The sequence below is a fragment of the Monodelphis domestica genome, chromosome 1, assembly GCF_027887165.1.
Source record: "Monodelphis domestica isolate mMonDom1 chromosome 1, mMonDom1.pri, whole genome shotgun sequence".
Taxonomy (NCBI): domain Eukaryota; kingdom Metazoa; phylum Chordata; class Mammalia; order Didelphimorphia; family Didelphidae; genus Monodelphis; species Monodelphis domestica.
The window spans coordinates 444,750,035-444,767,289 of NC_077227.1; the positions used below are offsets into that span (position 1 = coordinate 444,750,035).

The following is a 17,255-nucleotide window of genomic DNA, read 5'->3' on the forward strand; positions in this document are numbered from 1 at the left end:
GGGAGACAAAATCATATGGTCTACATTTTGCACAATCTAAGAATTTATTAAACATTTGTTGAATGAATTAACAAATGCTTCTGGCTGGTAGCAATGACATGTAGGCATTATTTAGTGCATTTTTGCCCAGATGGTATCTTATAATAGAATTAAATCAATTTGATTCAATTCACATTTACTGAGTTCCTACTATGTGCAAGGCCCTATGCAAGGTGCTCTATACCCAAACCAGCCAACAGAATTTCTCCAATGCCTTTTGCATCCCCACCCCCAGAGCCTCTCCTACTACTGGAATAGCTTTCCAGAACCCAGGCTCACTTCCATGCCATCCATGATCAGTTGCTGCCAAAGAGCTTGAGTGTTTGTGAGTGTTTCGACCTATATTGCAATACTCAAGAGGTGAAAGCTGAATGGATTACCTAGCACAGGGGTTGCTGCATTTTATCAGAGGGCTCCTAGAGAAGAAGCAGTGCTTCAATTCTAAGGAATGGAGCTCTGAGAGTGGGAATTTCTGACATGGTAGAAGGCCATGTTTTGTTCAGTTATTCTTAGTGGTCCCTTGAATTCCTAGCAGCTGAGGCTGGGCCCACTCAAACCTTCCCAAAACATCTCTCAGAGGTAGCAGCTTGACATATATTCCCATTTCCAGCTTGAGGGATGCTTTGTAGGGAGAGCAGGGTCTCTGGCATTTCATCTGGCCCCATCAGGTTCCACTCCCTGCTCACCTGACACTCTCTGCTGTCCTCATTGCTCCTGTTTATCTATTTGCACCTGGGGTTGCTTCCTGACATGGCTCCCTTTGGTTGCCTGGCAACAGCCTCAGCATTGTACTCTATGATCCTGGATAACACCCTCCACCACCCCTAGCACACACCCTCCCACTGCCCCCTATGGATTGTAGCGCCCACCCGCCTGCTCTGAATGAGCTGTATCAGGATGCACCAGGCTGGCTGATAACTGGAGCACATTTTACATGCATGAAAGATAACAATAGGTACCAGATTTGGAAGACTAAAACTACTCTGGGGCAAAACACAAGGAGGAGGAGGAGGAGGAGGAGGAGAAGGAACAAGAGAGGTGTATTGTGGAATTGGATGGGAATTCAGAAAACCTTGGTCCTAGTCTGATTTATATCATTAACTTGCTGTGTGACCTCAAGCAAGTTAATTTTCCTCTATGGACTTGAATTTCCCTATCTATAAAATATATTCATTCAAAAAATATTTATCGGGAACCCACTTTGTACAAGCCCCAAGAATTATAGATCTGGAGGCTTAAAGAAACATCAAAGGTCATTTAGCCCAACTTCCATTCATTTTACAGATGAGGAAACTGAGAACCAGGAAGGTTAAGTTACTTGCTGAAAATCATATCAATAGTAATAGAAGTGGGACTTATCTCCAGGTACTTTAATTCCAGAGGTCAGTACTCTTTCCATGGTACCACTGACTTCTCTCTATGAAAAAGAGGCTTGGTCTACATATTCCTCAAGCTGCTTACATCTCTAATACTTCATTTGCATGGATTTAATTAGTATGAGTTCATTAGTATGAAGATAATATTTCATTAGCGTTATATGTTAAATAAAATTGAGACCTAACTCCTGTGGAGTTGAAAAGTACTGGAATAATGTCTGTGCAGGTACAGACATGGTCTTTCCCAACAGATGAGGTTAGCTTATTTCAGTAGAGGCAAGTGAAGAACAGTGACTAACTGCTTCATTGGATTGTGTTCCTCTCTATTCAGAACATGGTGAACTCTCCAAGGTACCATCTCCCTTCTGACTTCCCAAAGCACTGGGAAACTTGGAGCCAGGGGCTAAGCTGGGGAATAGGAGCCCCTTCGCTCTGCCCACAGATTGGACACACCTGAGGACAGCTGGGGAATGGAATAGTTTACTAGATTTGGAATTAGAGGACAAGAGTCAAATCTCACCTTTACTATGTATTGCCTATGTGATCTTGGTGGAGGTCCTTTAGTTCTCTGGGTTTGGGGGGCGAAGGGTGGATTCAATGATCTCTAAGCCCCTCTCTAGTACTGAATCTAGGATCTTTCACTCAGAGGCAAGATGTTGGGGAAGCTGATGCCTAGTGAGGAGAATGAAGAAAATATCTAATTCCTGTGAGGAGTTGCCTGTCTCATGCAGAGCAGGATAAATTGCACAAAGGATGGTTCATTTATGTACTATTAGGGATGACATGTTAATATCAAAGCGTTAAAATATGTAAATAGCATAAGCATGCGCCCCATCCTAATTACTGTTTTACATTATCAAGTCATTTACTCTTTATGACATTTTATGACCGTTCAGCTGTGTCAGCAAACAATTAGCTGAGCCTCCTACCATGGAGGAAGAAAAAAAGATTTTCCAGTTTCTTCCGCCCAGAAAATTTCACACAAATCCTTCCCAGTTCCAAGATCAAGAAAGTCAGAACCCCAGAGGAAGATGCCCATTGTGGAAGAGGCTCTTTGTATGAACTGCAAAAACCCAAGCAAGCTCTCTGCCATTTTCCTTATTGGTCTCCTACCCACTTACTGTGCAGGCAGATATATATGCCGCCTAATGAGAACTGACATTTCTTATGCTGCATCTTACAGCTTCTGCCCCAACTTAATACTTTGCAGGTGTTACCTTATTACAAAGTAAGCTTTGAGGCAATAAGCTTTGAGAAAACTTAGTGGTTATTATGAAAGGAAAAGATGATTTGCGTTGTAAAGCAGTGTACCTTTACAGTCATCAAGTCTTTATCACAGGACCGACATTTGGAAAATACTGGTGCTGCCAACTGCAGGCAAAGTCCTTCCCCAGAGCTCCAGATGAAGCTCATTGTCATTGTGGAACAGGTATGTTTCCTGTTTTCTGGGAGGAGGGTTCCCACTGGAACCACTTCAAAGTTCATTTAAGTGAACTGGGAATCATGCTGTGATGAGACACCACTTGGCGATGTGATTGATGGAAAAGAAAATTAGAGCTATGGTAGGGTCTGAGGTGTGGAGCCTGGGGAAGTCAGTCAGTGGTCAGAAAAGACTCATCTTCTACTGTCAAAAAAAGAAAGGGGAGAAAGACTTTGGATGGAGATCCCTGGATTTTTAACTATCAGATGTTTATATCAGCTAGAGCCTGAAACATTCCTGATAATGACTGGGAGTTCTTATGATGAATAATTCTATGTTTGGAGCTACTGAAGAGCAGTGTTGATAGCAGAAGAAAGAGAACAGAGAGGTGAATAGACACAATTTCCATTAAAATGGATTTCAAGAGACAAAAGGCACATACAAAACTATTTTAAGCTGAAGGCAGGTGACATGGGATTCAAAATTTAATGAGCCTTAAATGCCATTGGATGAATGTACTGGGAGATGTACAGTTACATCAGAAAAGCCCTGCACAGTTGCATGCCTTTCCATAATACTCTATTTTTTAAAGGCTCCTTAGAACTAACAAGCCCAAATTCAATCAAATGGTGTAGTCATAACCATTTCAGATGGTTACAAAAACCCATTCACAGCTAAATGGTCTTTTGGCTTACACACAGGAAGGCTGTCTGCAGGTCTCCCTGGTTGATGGTCACACAAGCTTTTAGTTTGCCTTTCACCAGGGGTCCCAGGGCAAAAAATGCTTGCCTGGATTATGGCAATCTGCCAAATGGATACCAGCCTCAAAAATTTGTAACACTTTGATTCTAAGGTTCTTATACCCACATATTCCATCTCTCCCAAATCTTCATGAGTAATGTTTCTCTTTTTTGTTCCTCCCATCCCCCTAGCTTTGGGGTGAGTTTTAAAGGTTATTCATGGCTGCTCTATTAGCCAGTGAGATGCTTGGGATAATTTACACTGCTTTCCTATTGGCTAATATATCAAATGGAAAATACAGGGTCAAAGAATTGGAATTGGAAAGCACCTAAAGTTCAGTCAGTCCAACAACCTCATTTTACTGATGGAGACTGAGGCTCAGAGAGATTAAGTGACAGTTTCAACAAGAGATTTGCTTCCACGTCTTCTGACTCCCAAGAACAAGCCACTCTTTCCTATACTATGATGACTAAAATTTATTTGAAGCTATCATAGCAATGGGATTAAATTGTGCATTAAATGACCTAACAAACTCTAGGACATTAAAAAAAATGATGGCACATCCAACTTCCCTGTTAACTCCCATTGCTTTGGTAGCAAAAGCTGCCTCTCATTCCCTCTAATACCACACAAGCACTCATATATATATTTACACTATTTGAAGGCATTCAATATGGTCTTCCTCATCTTAGCTCTGGATTTATCCCAACTTGTGTCATAACCCTATTAATTAAATATTAAGGTTATAGACTTTTCCTAGGGAAAATTGTAAAGTTGAAAGTCAGGATTGTACAGTGGAGAAGCATTGGAATGGAAAAGTAGACAAGATTTGGGTCTGAGTCCAGCCCTAATCCTTCCTAGTGACATGAGGTAAGTCTTTACCTTAATCTCTCTGGGCATCAAATTATTCATCTATAAACAGAAGATTTTTTAGAAGACCTTATCCTACCTACCTGTCTACATAACTATTATTTTGAAGATCAAATGATATCATATCATTTGTGAACAATAAAGGAAAGAAACAATATTTAGTAATGATCTTCTACTTGTCAGTCACTGTGTTAAGCACTTTATAAAAACTATTTCATTTGATCCTCTCAACAACCCTGGAAGATGGGTATCAGTATTTGCTGTTTTATTTTACATTTGAGGAAACTGAGACAGAAGGTAAGTTAATGACTTTCCCAGGATCATTCAGATAGTAAGTATCAGAGGTCACATTTGAACTCAAGTCTATAAAGTTGTTGTTAGTAGTCTATTTTCAAAGAGGACCAATGATATCATGGGGTGATGCCTTGACTTCTGAATTGGATTTAAGTGAGGCAGAGTTGTGAAAAGTCCTCAGACTCTGTCTTCCAAAGTCATTGAAGTGTAGAGACAAGACAAGAGACAAGATGACTAGCAATGGTTCAGGATGCAGTTGAGGACTATGGCATCTTCAGTATCTGACCAAACTCTAGGTACTCCATAGTCCTTGTTTCAGTCTCCTTCGTGACCATTGGAATAAATTGTTCTCATCTGCCCATTCTGCTGGGAGAAGTCTTCACATGTTTGTGGTAGACATCCCTTTAACTCACCTGAGAGTTTGAGTGAGGACGGTTGGCTACCCTCAACCTGGTTTAGCCCATCTGCCAAGATGCTCTTACCAGGATGTGACTACTGTGAATGCTATAATTTCTTGGAGCTACAGGTGAGAGTGGATACCCAAGGTGAATGAGCAGCTCTGAAAAGGGTTTGGCAAGCTCTCACACTAGAGATGCTAATCCTCCCAGAACCCCCTACACATCCTGGTCTATAAAGTAATCAGACCATAACTCCAACTTTCTCCTATTTATAATTTGGACTTGGACTTCAAAGAAAAAAGTATCTAGGATTTCACCAATTTGGGTTAAAGACTAGCATACAGATGTAAGTCATAGTAAAAGGTAGACAGATAAAGACTCTTATCACTCTTCTCTTTCTCATTTTGGACTAGCTCACCTGGGACCTTGGCTCCCTTGGTGCCCCTCCTATCAAGACTGCTTTGGGTCAATGATATACTCATTCCTAAAAAGGATCATGATGACTATACTCAAGATAGAATGGATGCTGTTGTGGGGAGTTTAGAAATCATTTAATATAACTCTCTCATTTTATAGAGGAGGAAATGAGCCCAGAGAAAGAAAGTCACTTGCCTAGGTTCAGTGGCAATGCAAAGGTGAAGATTCAAGTCTAGGATTCTTTGTGAGAATAGAAAGTAGAGCCAAGCAGTATTGGAATCTAGACACAGAATAATGGAATAAAGGCTTAGAGCTAGAAGAGACCTTAAAAGCCATCAACTCAATCCTTTTACAGATGAGGACACTAAGAACCCAAGAGTTGAAGAGACTTTTCTGGTCCTACAAGCAGTGATGATCTGACCAAAATCAGGCAGTGTTAAAAGTTGATCTCTAGTTCAGTAATATAGGGGCAGCTGTAAATAACCCTAAAGAAAGTACCATTGTTTCTCTAGCAGCATACAAAAGAAGCAAGAACCCAAGCCTCTGAGCTCAAGTACCAACTAAAATCTCACCTTCTACATGAAGTCTTTCCCATCCCTCTTAATAGTAGAATCTTTCTACTATTAATGATTTCCTATTTATCTCGTATACAGAAATCTTTACTGGTTGTCTCCTCCATTACATTTTTAGTTCCTCAAGGGCAGAGATTGTCTTTTGCCTTTCTCTGTAACCCCAGAACTTAGCACAGTGTCTGGCAGGTGCTTAATAAACTTGTTCCCTGACTGGTGTGTAGGCTGGTTTATAGACGCCAAACTTACTGGTTGGAAAGAGGTAAGAGGCACTAAGCAAATCCCTTCCTCATTTGGGTCTTAATTACTATATCTATAAAAATGGGATAGTTGGGAGCAGTTAGATAGCTCAGTAGTTTGAAAGCCAGGCCCAGAGACAGAGGTCTTGCCTGGGTCCAAATATGACCTCAGAGACTTTCTAGCTGTGTGACCCTAGACAAGTCACTTAACTCCGGTTGTGTAACCCTTACCACCCTTCTGCTTTGGAACCAACGCACAATCTTGATTCTAAGGTGGAAGATAAGGGTTTTTTTTATTAAAAAAATAAAATGAGAGATTTGGGTGAAATTACTTCTAATATTTCCTTACAGTTCTTAATCTTCTATCTGACTTGTACCTTGCCCCTTCCTGATTTCAACTCTTTTTCATGCCTGCCTCTTGTCCTAATTCATGTTCTACCAGACTTTGATTATCTACTCTGGCCCCCTCTGGCTATGACCTTCTCTGACTCCAACAACCACCTATGTCTACTGCCTGCCACAGCTGTGCTCCAGACTAGCCACCAGCTCCCCAGTCTGCTTCCCAGCACTACCCTTTTCTAACCTGTGAGGGAGCTTTCAGAATTCTTCCTGCCTCTGACAGTCTCTTTCCTGACCTTGCTTCCCAATCACTTCCCCCTCCCCCTCCCCATATTCTTCTTTTTCTTCTGACTAGCTCTGCTAGCTTGTCTACAAGGCCAGACTTTTCTCTCTCTAATTTGATGGTTTGGAATGTGTCTTTTGTTTATCTCTTATTCATTATGAGCCAAGCCTTCACTCCAACTCTGGTGTCTGATACCAGAAAATCTTAGCAAGTAAGATAAAGAGGTACAGTGGATCAAACACAGGTCTTGTAGTTAGGAAGACCCGAGTTCAAATGTGGCCTCAGATTCACTAGTTGTGACCTTGAGCAAATCACTTAACTTCTCTTTGTCTTAGTTTCCTTAACTAACTATAAAATGGTGATAATAATAGCATCTACCCCTCAGGTTTATTGTGAGGATCAGATGAAGTAATATTTGGAGAAAAAGCACTTAGGATATGGCAGACACTATATAAATACTTATTCCTTTCCATTTCCCCCTTTTCTCTTGACTTACAAGTTGATGCAACAGGGGTTAAGAGAGCTGATCATCTGAGACAAAGACACAGTTCTACCATGGACCAGGCTTTAAATAGATTTGGTAAAGGCTTAGTAACAAGCTATTGGGGAAGATGTGACTTTTGACCAAACATCTTGCATGCCAAGCAAGCTAGAGTAATAGAAGACACTACCTTGGGCGATTCTAGCAGCTGTGACTGACAGTAGTTAAGTTCTGAATTCTTCCTCTTCCTTGTACTAGTGGGGAGCATCCTTCCTATCATGTGGCTGCAACAAGTGGACTTTAATTAAATTGCTTAATTATTCCAAAGCACATCGGTGTTTTTTCTTGCATTAATTCCCCTTTGGGTTACTGATATTTGCTTAATGTTATTACCAAGCATGAGAGAGGAGCGACAAATACAAGAAGGGTTTTATTATTTGTAAATCTCAGCCTGGCTAGGTGTTGTCTTTTTTGTCAAATAGAGGCTGGAAATGGATTCAAGACATCTGCTCATGATGACCTTGTTGGCTACATTCCCTGAGGCCCCAGATAGTGAAATGAGTGCCAAAGAACTCTGATTTTCTGTGACCTGTTACTCCAACTTGGGATAGAGGGATACATACATCTGGATCACATCTGAGGAGTTTATAAGTAACACACAAGAAGGAAAAAGAATCTTGGATCATCTAGCCCAAATTGGACCTAAGTGAGAATGTCCTCTTAAAGTATCCCCAACAAGTGCCCATCTAACTTCTATGTAAGATCTCCAGTGTTGAGGTATAGCATTTCACTTTTAGATACTTGAAATTTTTAGAAAGCTTTTCTTGACATCAAGTTTAAAACTTCCCAGTCATCTCAGATACTCACTAGTTTTGCGACCCTGGACAAGTCACTTAACCGTGCTTGCCTCCGTTTCCTTATCTTTAAAATGAGCTGCAGAAGGAAATGGCAAACCATTATCATATCTTTGTCAAGAAAACTCCAAATGGGGTCATGAAGAGTTGGACACAACTGAAAAGACTGAACAAATCTCTGTATCATGTTTTTTGCTCTCTAAAAATCATCCTCATCTCCCCTCCAGGATCTTTGACTCTCCCCTTGGGTCCTACTGGAATTGGTCAGTGACATTTTGCATCCTCTTGCTCTGGCACAGATCTACATGCCATTTCCTTACCACTTCCACCCCAGGCTACAAGCATCCCCACCTCCACCTTTCTAGTACCCCTTTATGTGTTGGCTTTCTCCTTTCAAATGAAACTATCTTGCTTACTTACATCTGTATCTACTTAATAAAGTGTCCAGGGCATGCTTCATAAATGCTCTATCTATTTAAATCATTCTCTCAAACTTGTGCCATAGTTCTGCCCTTTTGGATCAGATAGAATAAGTCATGCCCTATGCCCATAATAGCGCTTTAAATATTTGAAGGAAGTCTCTTCAGTATAACCTCAGAGTTATACTGGAGCCAGCTCAAACCAGCTGGCACAGACTTGTTAAATGTTCAATGCGAGTATTTATACCTCAGAAATCTTCAAATACTATGAATCAGAGCTTGATTTATTATTTCATTGATTACCTATATTAGGAAAGTGATGGAGTTAATAGTACAGATTAAACTGAAAATCAGGCATCAATTCTTTTTGGATAGTCTATAATTAAATATTTACTAGTACACCTCTGTATCTCTCCCTCCCACCCCAACCTTTTGTGTTTTCTTCTCCAAGACAAACTTCTTTAGTTCTTTTTATTGATCCTCATGTGGCATGCTCTCTTATCTCCACATTCTGGCCAGTCAGGCTCCTTCTTAAAAATGTCATACTCAGAACTTCCTTGAAAAGGGCAAAAAAGTCATTTAAAGGGCCTGTCAGATATTTCCTGATACAGAGTAGTCTTCTTCTGCCCTTGTGAAGGGTTTTTCCCAAGCAAACATTACTTGGTTGGTATCAGGACCTGAAAGAGCCAGAGTATGCAAAAATCACTAAAACTCCCAAGGTTATTGGTTCAGTTTTTCTAATCCTGGTGCCTATTGAAATTTCAGGCAGTAAGGTACAAAACATGTGACTTGGCTCTTACTTCTAAAGACATTACCCCCAATCTGTCTGGTTCTGGGCATAGAAATTCAGGGGTAGAGTTTTCAGGAAAACTTGGAGGAAATAAAACAAATGCAAAAGCAGCAACTCAAATTGATGAGATGATAGTTTTCCCACTTGAATCATAACTAGGAAGTCAGTATCTAATAAAGACTGAGGCCATAACAAAGCTGGGAAAAATCACCCAATTAAACACCAAGATAAGTAATAATTGACTATGTCCACTTAGAATGGGAATGTAGAATATCCAAAGAGGCACATTTCCCATCCTATTTTATTAGCCTCTCATCTGTTTACATATAATGGATCTTTGCTCTAACTCTATTCACTACAGAGCAGAATTCAATCCAAGGCACTGCCATCATGGGCTCTCTCTCAAGGGATTTTAGTTACTTTATGAATGTGCCAGAGATGCTCATTAAAAGACAGGTTCCTCCATGATAAGGTGGTCCCACAGCATGGGCCCTGAGGATTGTACAAAAGCAAGGTCCCCACATGTTGATTTAATGTTTCCTAAGAAATCTATTTGCCACAGCATTTATGACTGTTCTGAATTAGACAATAAACTATTTAAGGTATAACCAGTTCTTCAGGACCTATTTTCCCCTCACTTTAACATATGTGTTTAATTAACATTTCTAATTAAAACTAGAAAGTGTAAAACTCAAATATTATCCATGAGAAGTTTTAATCTGCATGTGTAAATGATGCCAAGTTGTACACGGTAGGTGGAAGAATTTAATTTTCCTAGTGAGGGCCAAAGTCCTCCACCATAATCCCCCACTGATCCTTTGTCATGTCATGGCAGTAAACCCCTTGCTCTCAAAGACTTTGCCAGCAGATCATCACCTCAGGCAGGACCTACCATCCTGCACAGGTGAGAAGTACGAGGCCTCATGATAGTCATTCAAAGAGCAAGCTAGTTAATTGTGAGGGGTTTATTATAAGTGTTGCTCAAAAATGAGTATTTTGGTCTAGCAACTCAAGAAGTCCCTTAAATGAAGGGATGAAGGCCTGGGGTCAATGGAGGGACCATCCATCCAAACACAATCACATGGAATTTGGTTCTAGAAGGGAACTAAAAGAACATCTAGTCCAAGGCCCTTGTCTTAAAGATGAGGAAGTTGAAGCTGAGGGAAAGGAGATATGCACAAAGTCATACAGAGAGCAAGCTATAGATCTGGGATCTGACCTCTAGTCTTTAGATATTCAATCAAGCACTACATTATATTGTCTTAAAATATACAAAAGTAATAAGGATTGGTTAGAGATATTTACAAAATGGATGTAGTGTCAATAAAATGGAAGGAAGCAGGAAAAGCACTATAATGATGGTGAGACAGGAAAAGGGAAAATGCTGCTAGTATAGCAGGAGCTGGAGAACTAGGATAAACAAACCTTCATCTAGAAGAAAATGGAGGGCTTTCCTTTAGAATAAAGCATAGGAAATTATCATAAACAAATATTTACTAAATTCTTGTTATTGTGCAAAATTAGGCTAGCATACAAAAATCTCTACCCCAAAAGAGCATATGGTTTACTGGCAGTGGAGAATGAGATTATACAAGTGCACAAGTAATTCTATCAATAGGTAGACAGTTGTAAGACACATAAAAAGAGGGGAAGTGAAAGAAATTATAGGTATTCAGAGTAGAGAGAAAAAGGCACTGTGGGTAAAGAACTGGGCTGGGGGTCAGAAAGACCTGAGTTTGAATACCATCTCAGACAGTTACTTATGTGAGCTTAGGGCAAGTCAGTTGGCCTCTCAGCCTCAGTTCCTCATCTGGAAAATAGGGACAATAGCACCTACCTTCCAGGGTTGTTTTGAGGATCAAGTAAGAAAACCTCTGTAAAGCAATTTGAAAACCTTAAAGTTCTACATAAATGCTAGTGATGATGATGATGATGATGATGATGATGATGATGATGATGACAAAGCAAGATCCTTAGGGTAGGCTTTATGGAAGAGGTAGTTTTAGTGCCATGAAGGATGGGTAAGATCTGGGCAGGAGGAGAAAAGTACTTTGAAAGCAACAGATGTACAAAGACAGAAGAAGGAATGAATATGGTATATTTGGAGAATATTATAGGAACTGTTTTTAAGGAGGAAAAGGTTCATTTGAAGGAAGTATTAAAAAACAAAATTTTGTCTTGGTGAAAGTTCATTCTGGATATCATTATCTGGAGATATTCAACAAGGTGATCTAGAAAAGGAATCCAGTGATCTGGCATCCAGTCTTGGCTCAATTCTATCACTGAAGAGCTACATGACTCAACAAATATTTAGAAGTGCCTGAAAGTGAGTTGCCAATATAGTTAAAAAATGGAAATATTTTTCTTTGAAGAGGAATATATTTTTCTGAGGATGATTGTAGGGTCTACAAATTACATACCTTGAAATGATGACCAGGAAAGGGAATTGTTAATTAGATTATCCAATTGATTGTAAATGAAATCATAAGGAAGACTACCATGCCCCTTTAAGTAGTAATAAAAAAAAAGACCTCCAGTGCCTACCTCTCTTAAGATTAAGAGATTTCTTATTTGGACAGCTCTTAGGAATTAAGAAACCTTTTCTACAGCAAGTCCCTTCAACTTTCTTGATCTCCTTTCCTCATCAGTAAAATTGGAATAAGTTATTCCTTACCAAACACAGAGGGGTGTTGATATAATTAAATGAGATAATGGATATGAATGAGCTTTCAGCAAAAAGTGAAACATCACACAAATTTAAGGCATTAATGTATCATTTCCCCCCAACTTCTTATTGTCACTGACACTTGATATTATTACATTAGAATTTAATTCAATTAGAGTTTAAATATCCACTAAGCTTCCTAGTCAAAATGTTTTACTTTACTATTAATTTGCTGAGAAGAGGCTTGACAGAGTAGATAATATGTTGGGTTTAGAGTTAGGAGGATCAGGGCCCAAATTTTGCTTCTAACACACATTAGCTATATGATCATGGGCAAACCCTTTCACCTTTCAGTGTCTGAAGCAACTTTCCAAGACTAGAAAGATTTTATGACCACTCTAACTTTTTTATTGATAGATTTTCCTTTGTTTTTTTACATCTTCTTCATTTTTACGTAGATCTGTCCTCCTCCACAGAGAGTTGTCTCTTGTAATAAAGAATTAAAAGGAAAGAAAAAGCAGTTCAACACATCAACTCTGCATAAGGCTATAAATAACAAATGAGTAGTTGATCTGCCTTGGCAATGTGGGAATCTTCCACAATGAGAATTCCATCACTGATGCAGATTTTATTGAGCCTGACCACTCCCACACACTTTCATACAAACTTGGGTGCACACACATACACCCACATACATACATCCCTGACTCACTAGTCCACAGGAAAATCTTCTAAAAGACATTTGATTTTGCGTTCAGAAAGTCATTTATAACATAACTGTCATCTTTTAACTACCTTAAAATATATCTTATTTACTTTAAAAAAAAATCAGACTTACAATACAGCTGTTTCCTGTTGCATCACTAGGAGCTGTCCACAGCTGAATTTCATTCAGAGCCAGAAGAGTAGAACCAAACAACTGGGCTCTGAAGGACACATTTGTATGCTTGCTTCATTGAATGGATCTAACTATATACAACTTAAAAATACAACAAATGCTTACCTTCCATCTTAGGATCAATACCGTGTATTTCTAGGCAATGGGAGATAAGTGATTTACTCAGGGTCACACAGCTATGAGATTAGATTTGAACCCAGGATTTTCCATCTCCATGCCTGGCTCCCAATCCACTGAGCCACCTTGCCTCCCCGTAAATGAACTTTTTAAAAACTTTTTTTAGTGAACAAAAATCAATTTTTCTCCTTCACACCCCCTCCTAATTATGTAAAAATAAAAACAAAACCCTATAACAAATACATACAGATATCCCTTCCATATCATAGGGGTTAGGGGTCTGGTGTGCTCCCCGCCCCCCCCCATCTGGATTTGAATCTCTCTTTGTACCTGAGAAGTCTGGATTTTTTTTTGTTTCTTTTATGGGGTGTTTATAGCACCTTATTGCAAAATTTGAGTTAAGTATTTGATAATAGGCTATAAACCGTTTTCTTCATGTATTGTCTGCAGCTTCTCTAAAACTTCCCCAAAATTCCCGTTTAAATAGAAATATATCTAAACCTTGATGATGTGGAAGGGATACTTATATAGTTAAAACAAATTCCCATATTGGCCATGTACAAAAAAATTCTGTACCCATTATAGTCACTTCCCTGTCAGGATGTGAGGACTACATTTCATCATCAGTTTTTCTAGTATTCTGGTTGGTTGTCACTGCATGGATATTTGTACAAGCTTAAGCCTGTTTCAGTCACTGGTTTCTTAAACTGCTGCTCCACTTTGGACCATGTTTGCAGCTTGCCTTCCCTGGATCTCATCACCTTTTCATGACTGACCTTTAATTCTTCCAGTCCTAGGTTCACTCCCTGCCTCTGGCCCCTATTTGCTTGTTATCTACTGCTAACTGCTCTGATAACTGACATTTTTCCTTTGAATGACCTACCTCTTGTTTCTAGACTTTCAAAGACCACAGCTGTGGACTTCCCTGCCAGCCTTCTGACCCTGTTGTCCCCATCAATCCTGCATCCAGGCCCAGAGCCCAGGGAAAGTGCCTTATTTCCAGTTCTATCATTCCCTGGTTTACATTAATATATCCATAAAAGATTATCCTGTGTCTACTTTATACATCACTCATGTACAGTTTCAAGAGAAACTTCACATCATTATCCTCAGTAATGAAAACGAAAGTCCCCTTTTCTGATTCAAGTTTCCTTTCTTGGGCTTTTGAAGAAGATATCCGCTTTGGGGTATGTGGGGGAGGGTTTTTTTTTTCTTGGCCTGCTATTCCTGGCAGGAAATTTCTCATCAATGCATGAGTATAGGCTTCTAATTGGATGAGGATGTGGAATTTCTGGTTCAGTTTCTTTTCAGACAGAAGACCTTTAGTTTTATAGGTTGGAGATGTATTTAAGCAAGGTCTGTTTTTCTTCTGCAGATCTTGGTGTTATTTGAAAATGATTGTAAAATGGGAGACGTGTTCTGGCTTCTTGAGAATTGTTCTGTGGTTCTAACAGCTTTAACCCACTCCAAACCCCACAATCTGCTGGCTATTTTCTCTTGAGGCAAAATGCTAAGACTTTAGCAGGATTTATAGTTTTTATTTTTAAAAAATAGTTTTCTTACTGCTATTAAAGAGTAAATAAAATAAAAAGCCATAGTCATTATCTGTAATACTCCCCATGTTTTATATTCCTTATTTCCACAAATCTTTTGGTTTTATATCAAAGTAAGGTAATTGCAGAGGAAATTTTTTTTTCCTTCCATTTTATTTTATTTTTTTTTTAATATATTTTATTTGATCATTTCCAAGCATTATTCGTTAAAGACATAGATCATTTTCTTTTCCTCCCCCCCATCCCCCATAGCCGACGCGTAAGTCCACTGGGCATTAGATGTTTTCTTGATTTGAACCCATTGCTTTGTTGATAGTATTTGCATTAGAGTGTTCATTTAAAGTCTATCCTCTGTCATGTCCCCTCAACCTCTGTATTCAGGCAGTTGCTTTTTCTCCGTGTTTCCACTCCCATAGTTTATCCTTTGCTTATGAATGGTGTTTTTTTTCTCCTGGATCCCTGAAAGTTGTTCAGGGACATTACACCGCCCCTAATGGAGAAGTCCATTACGTTCGATTATACCACAGTGTATTAGTCTCTGTGTACAATGTTCTCCTGGTTCTGCTCCTCTCGCTCTGCATCACTTCCTGGAGGTTGTTCCAGTCTCCATGGAACTTCTCCACTTTATTATTCCTTTGAGCACAATAGTATTCCATCACCAACATATACCACAGTTTGTTCAGCCATTCCCCAATTGATGGGCATCCCCTCGTTTTCCAGTTTTGGGCCACCACAAAGAGCGCAGCTATGAATATTTTTGTACAAGTCTTTGTGTCCATTATCTCTTTGGGGTACAGACCCAGCAGTGCTATGGCTGGGTCAAAGGGTAGATATTCTTTTGTCGCCCTTTGGGCATAGTTCCAAATTGCCCTCCAAAATGGTTGGATCAGTTCACAACTCCACCAGCAATGAATTAATGTCCCTACTTTGCCACATCCCCTCCAGCATTCATTACTTTCCTTTGCTGTTATGTTAGCCAATCTGCTAGGTGTGAGGTGATACCTCAGAGTTGTTTTGATTTGCATCTCTCTGATTATAAGAGATGTAGAACACTTCTTCATGTGCTTGTTAATAGTTTTGATTTCTTTATCTGAGAACTGCCTATCCATTTCCCTTGCCCATTTATCAATTGGAGAATGGCTTGATTTTTTGTACAATTGATTTAGCTCATTATAAATATGAGTAATTAAACCTTTGTCAGAGGTTTCTATGAAGATTTTTTCCCAATTTGTTGTTTCCCTTCTGATTTTAGTTATATTGGTTTTGTTTGTACAAAAGCTTTTTAGTTTGATGTAGTCAAAATTATTTATTTTACATTTTGTGATTCTTTCTATATCTTGCTTGGTTTTAAAGCCTTTCCCCTCCCAAAGGTCTGACATGTATACTATTCTGTGTTTACCCAATTTACTTATGGTTTCCTTCTTTATGTTTAAGTCACTCACCCATTTTGAATTTATCTTGGTGTAGGGTGTGAGGTGTTGATCTATTCCTAGTCTCTCCCACACTGTCTTCCAATTTTCCCAGCAGTTTTTATCGAATAGTGGATTTTTGTCCCAAAAGCTGGGATCTTTGGGTTTATCGTATACTGTCTTGCTGAGGTCATTTTCCCCCAGTCTATTCCACTGATCTTCCTTTCTGTTTCTTAGCCAGTACCAAATTGTTTTGATGACTGCTGCTTTGTAATATAGTTTTAGGTCAGGGACTGCAAGGCCCCCATCATATGTGTTTTTTTTCATTAATTCCCTGGATATCCTTGATCTTTTGTTCTTCCAAATGAACTTTGTTATGGTTTTTTCTAAATCAGTGAAGAAGTATTTTGGTAGTTCAATGGGTATGGCACTAAATAGATAAATAAGTTTGGGTAGGATGGTCATTTTTATTATATTGGCTCGTCCTATCCATGAGCAGTTAATGTTTTTCCAATTGTTCAAGTCTAGTTTTAGTTGTGTGGCGAGTGTTTTGTAGTTGTGTTCATATAGTTCCTGTGTTTGTCTTGGGAGATAGATTCCTAGGTATTTTATTTTGTCTAAGGTGATTTTGAATGGGATTTCTCTTTCTAGTTCTTGCTGCTGAGCTGTGTTGGAGATATATAGAAAAGCTGATGATTTATGTGGGTTTATTTTGTATCCTGCAACTTTGCTAAAGTTGTTGATTATTTCAATTAGCTTTTTGGTTGAATCTCTAGGATTCTTTAAGTAGACCATCATGTCATCCGCAAAGAGTGATAACTTGGTCTCCTCCTTGCCTATTCTGATACCTTCAATTTCTTTATCTTCTCTAATTGCTACTGCTAGTGTTTCTAGTACAATGTCAAATAGTAGAGGTGATAATGGGCATCCTTGTTTCACTCCTGATCTTATTGGGAATGCATCTAGTTTATCCCCATTGCAGATGATATTAGCTGTTGGTTTTAGATATATACTGTTTATTATTTTTAGGAATGACCCTTCTATTCCTATGCTTTCTAGTGTTTTTAATAGGAAAGGGTGTTGT

The 17,255-nt window shown here is 39.1% G+C and overlaps 1 long non-coding RNA gene across 1 annotated transcript; it reads left to right on the forward strand.

The window, feature by feature from the left end:
* Window positions 1-885: 885 nt before the first annotated feature.
* On the forward strand, window positions 886-1,621 carry LOC130456444 (uncharacterized). Its single transcript, XR_008915297.1, has 2 exons — window positions 886-994; window positions 1,324-1,621. It is a non-coding gene; the product is annotated as an uncharacterized LOC130456444 (long non-coding RNA).
* The last annotated feature ends 15,634 nt before the right edge of the window (window positions 1,622-17,255 follow it).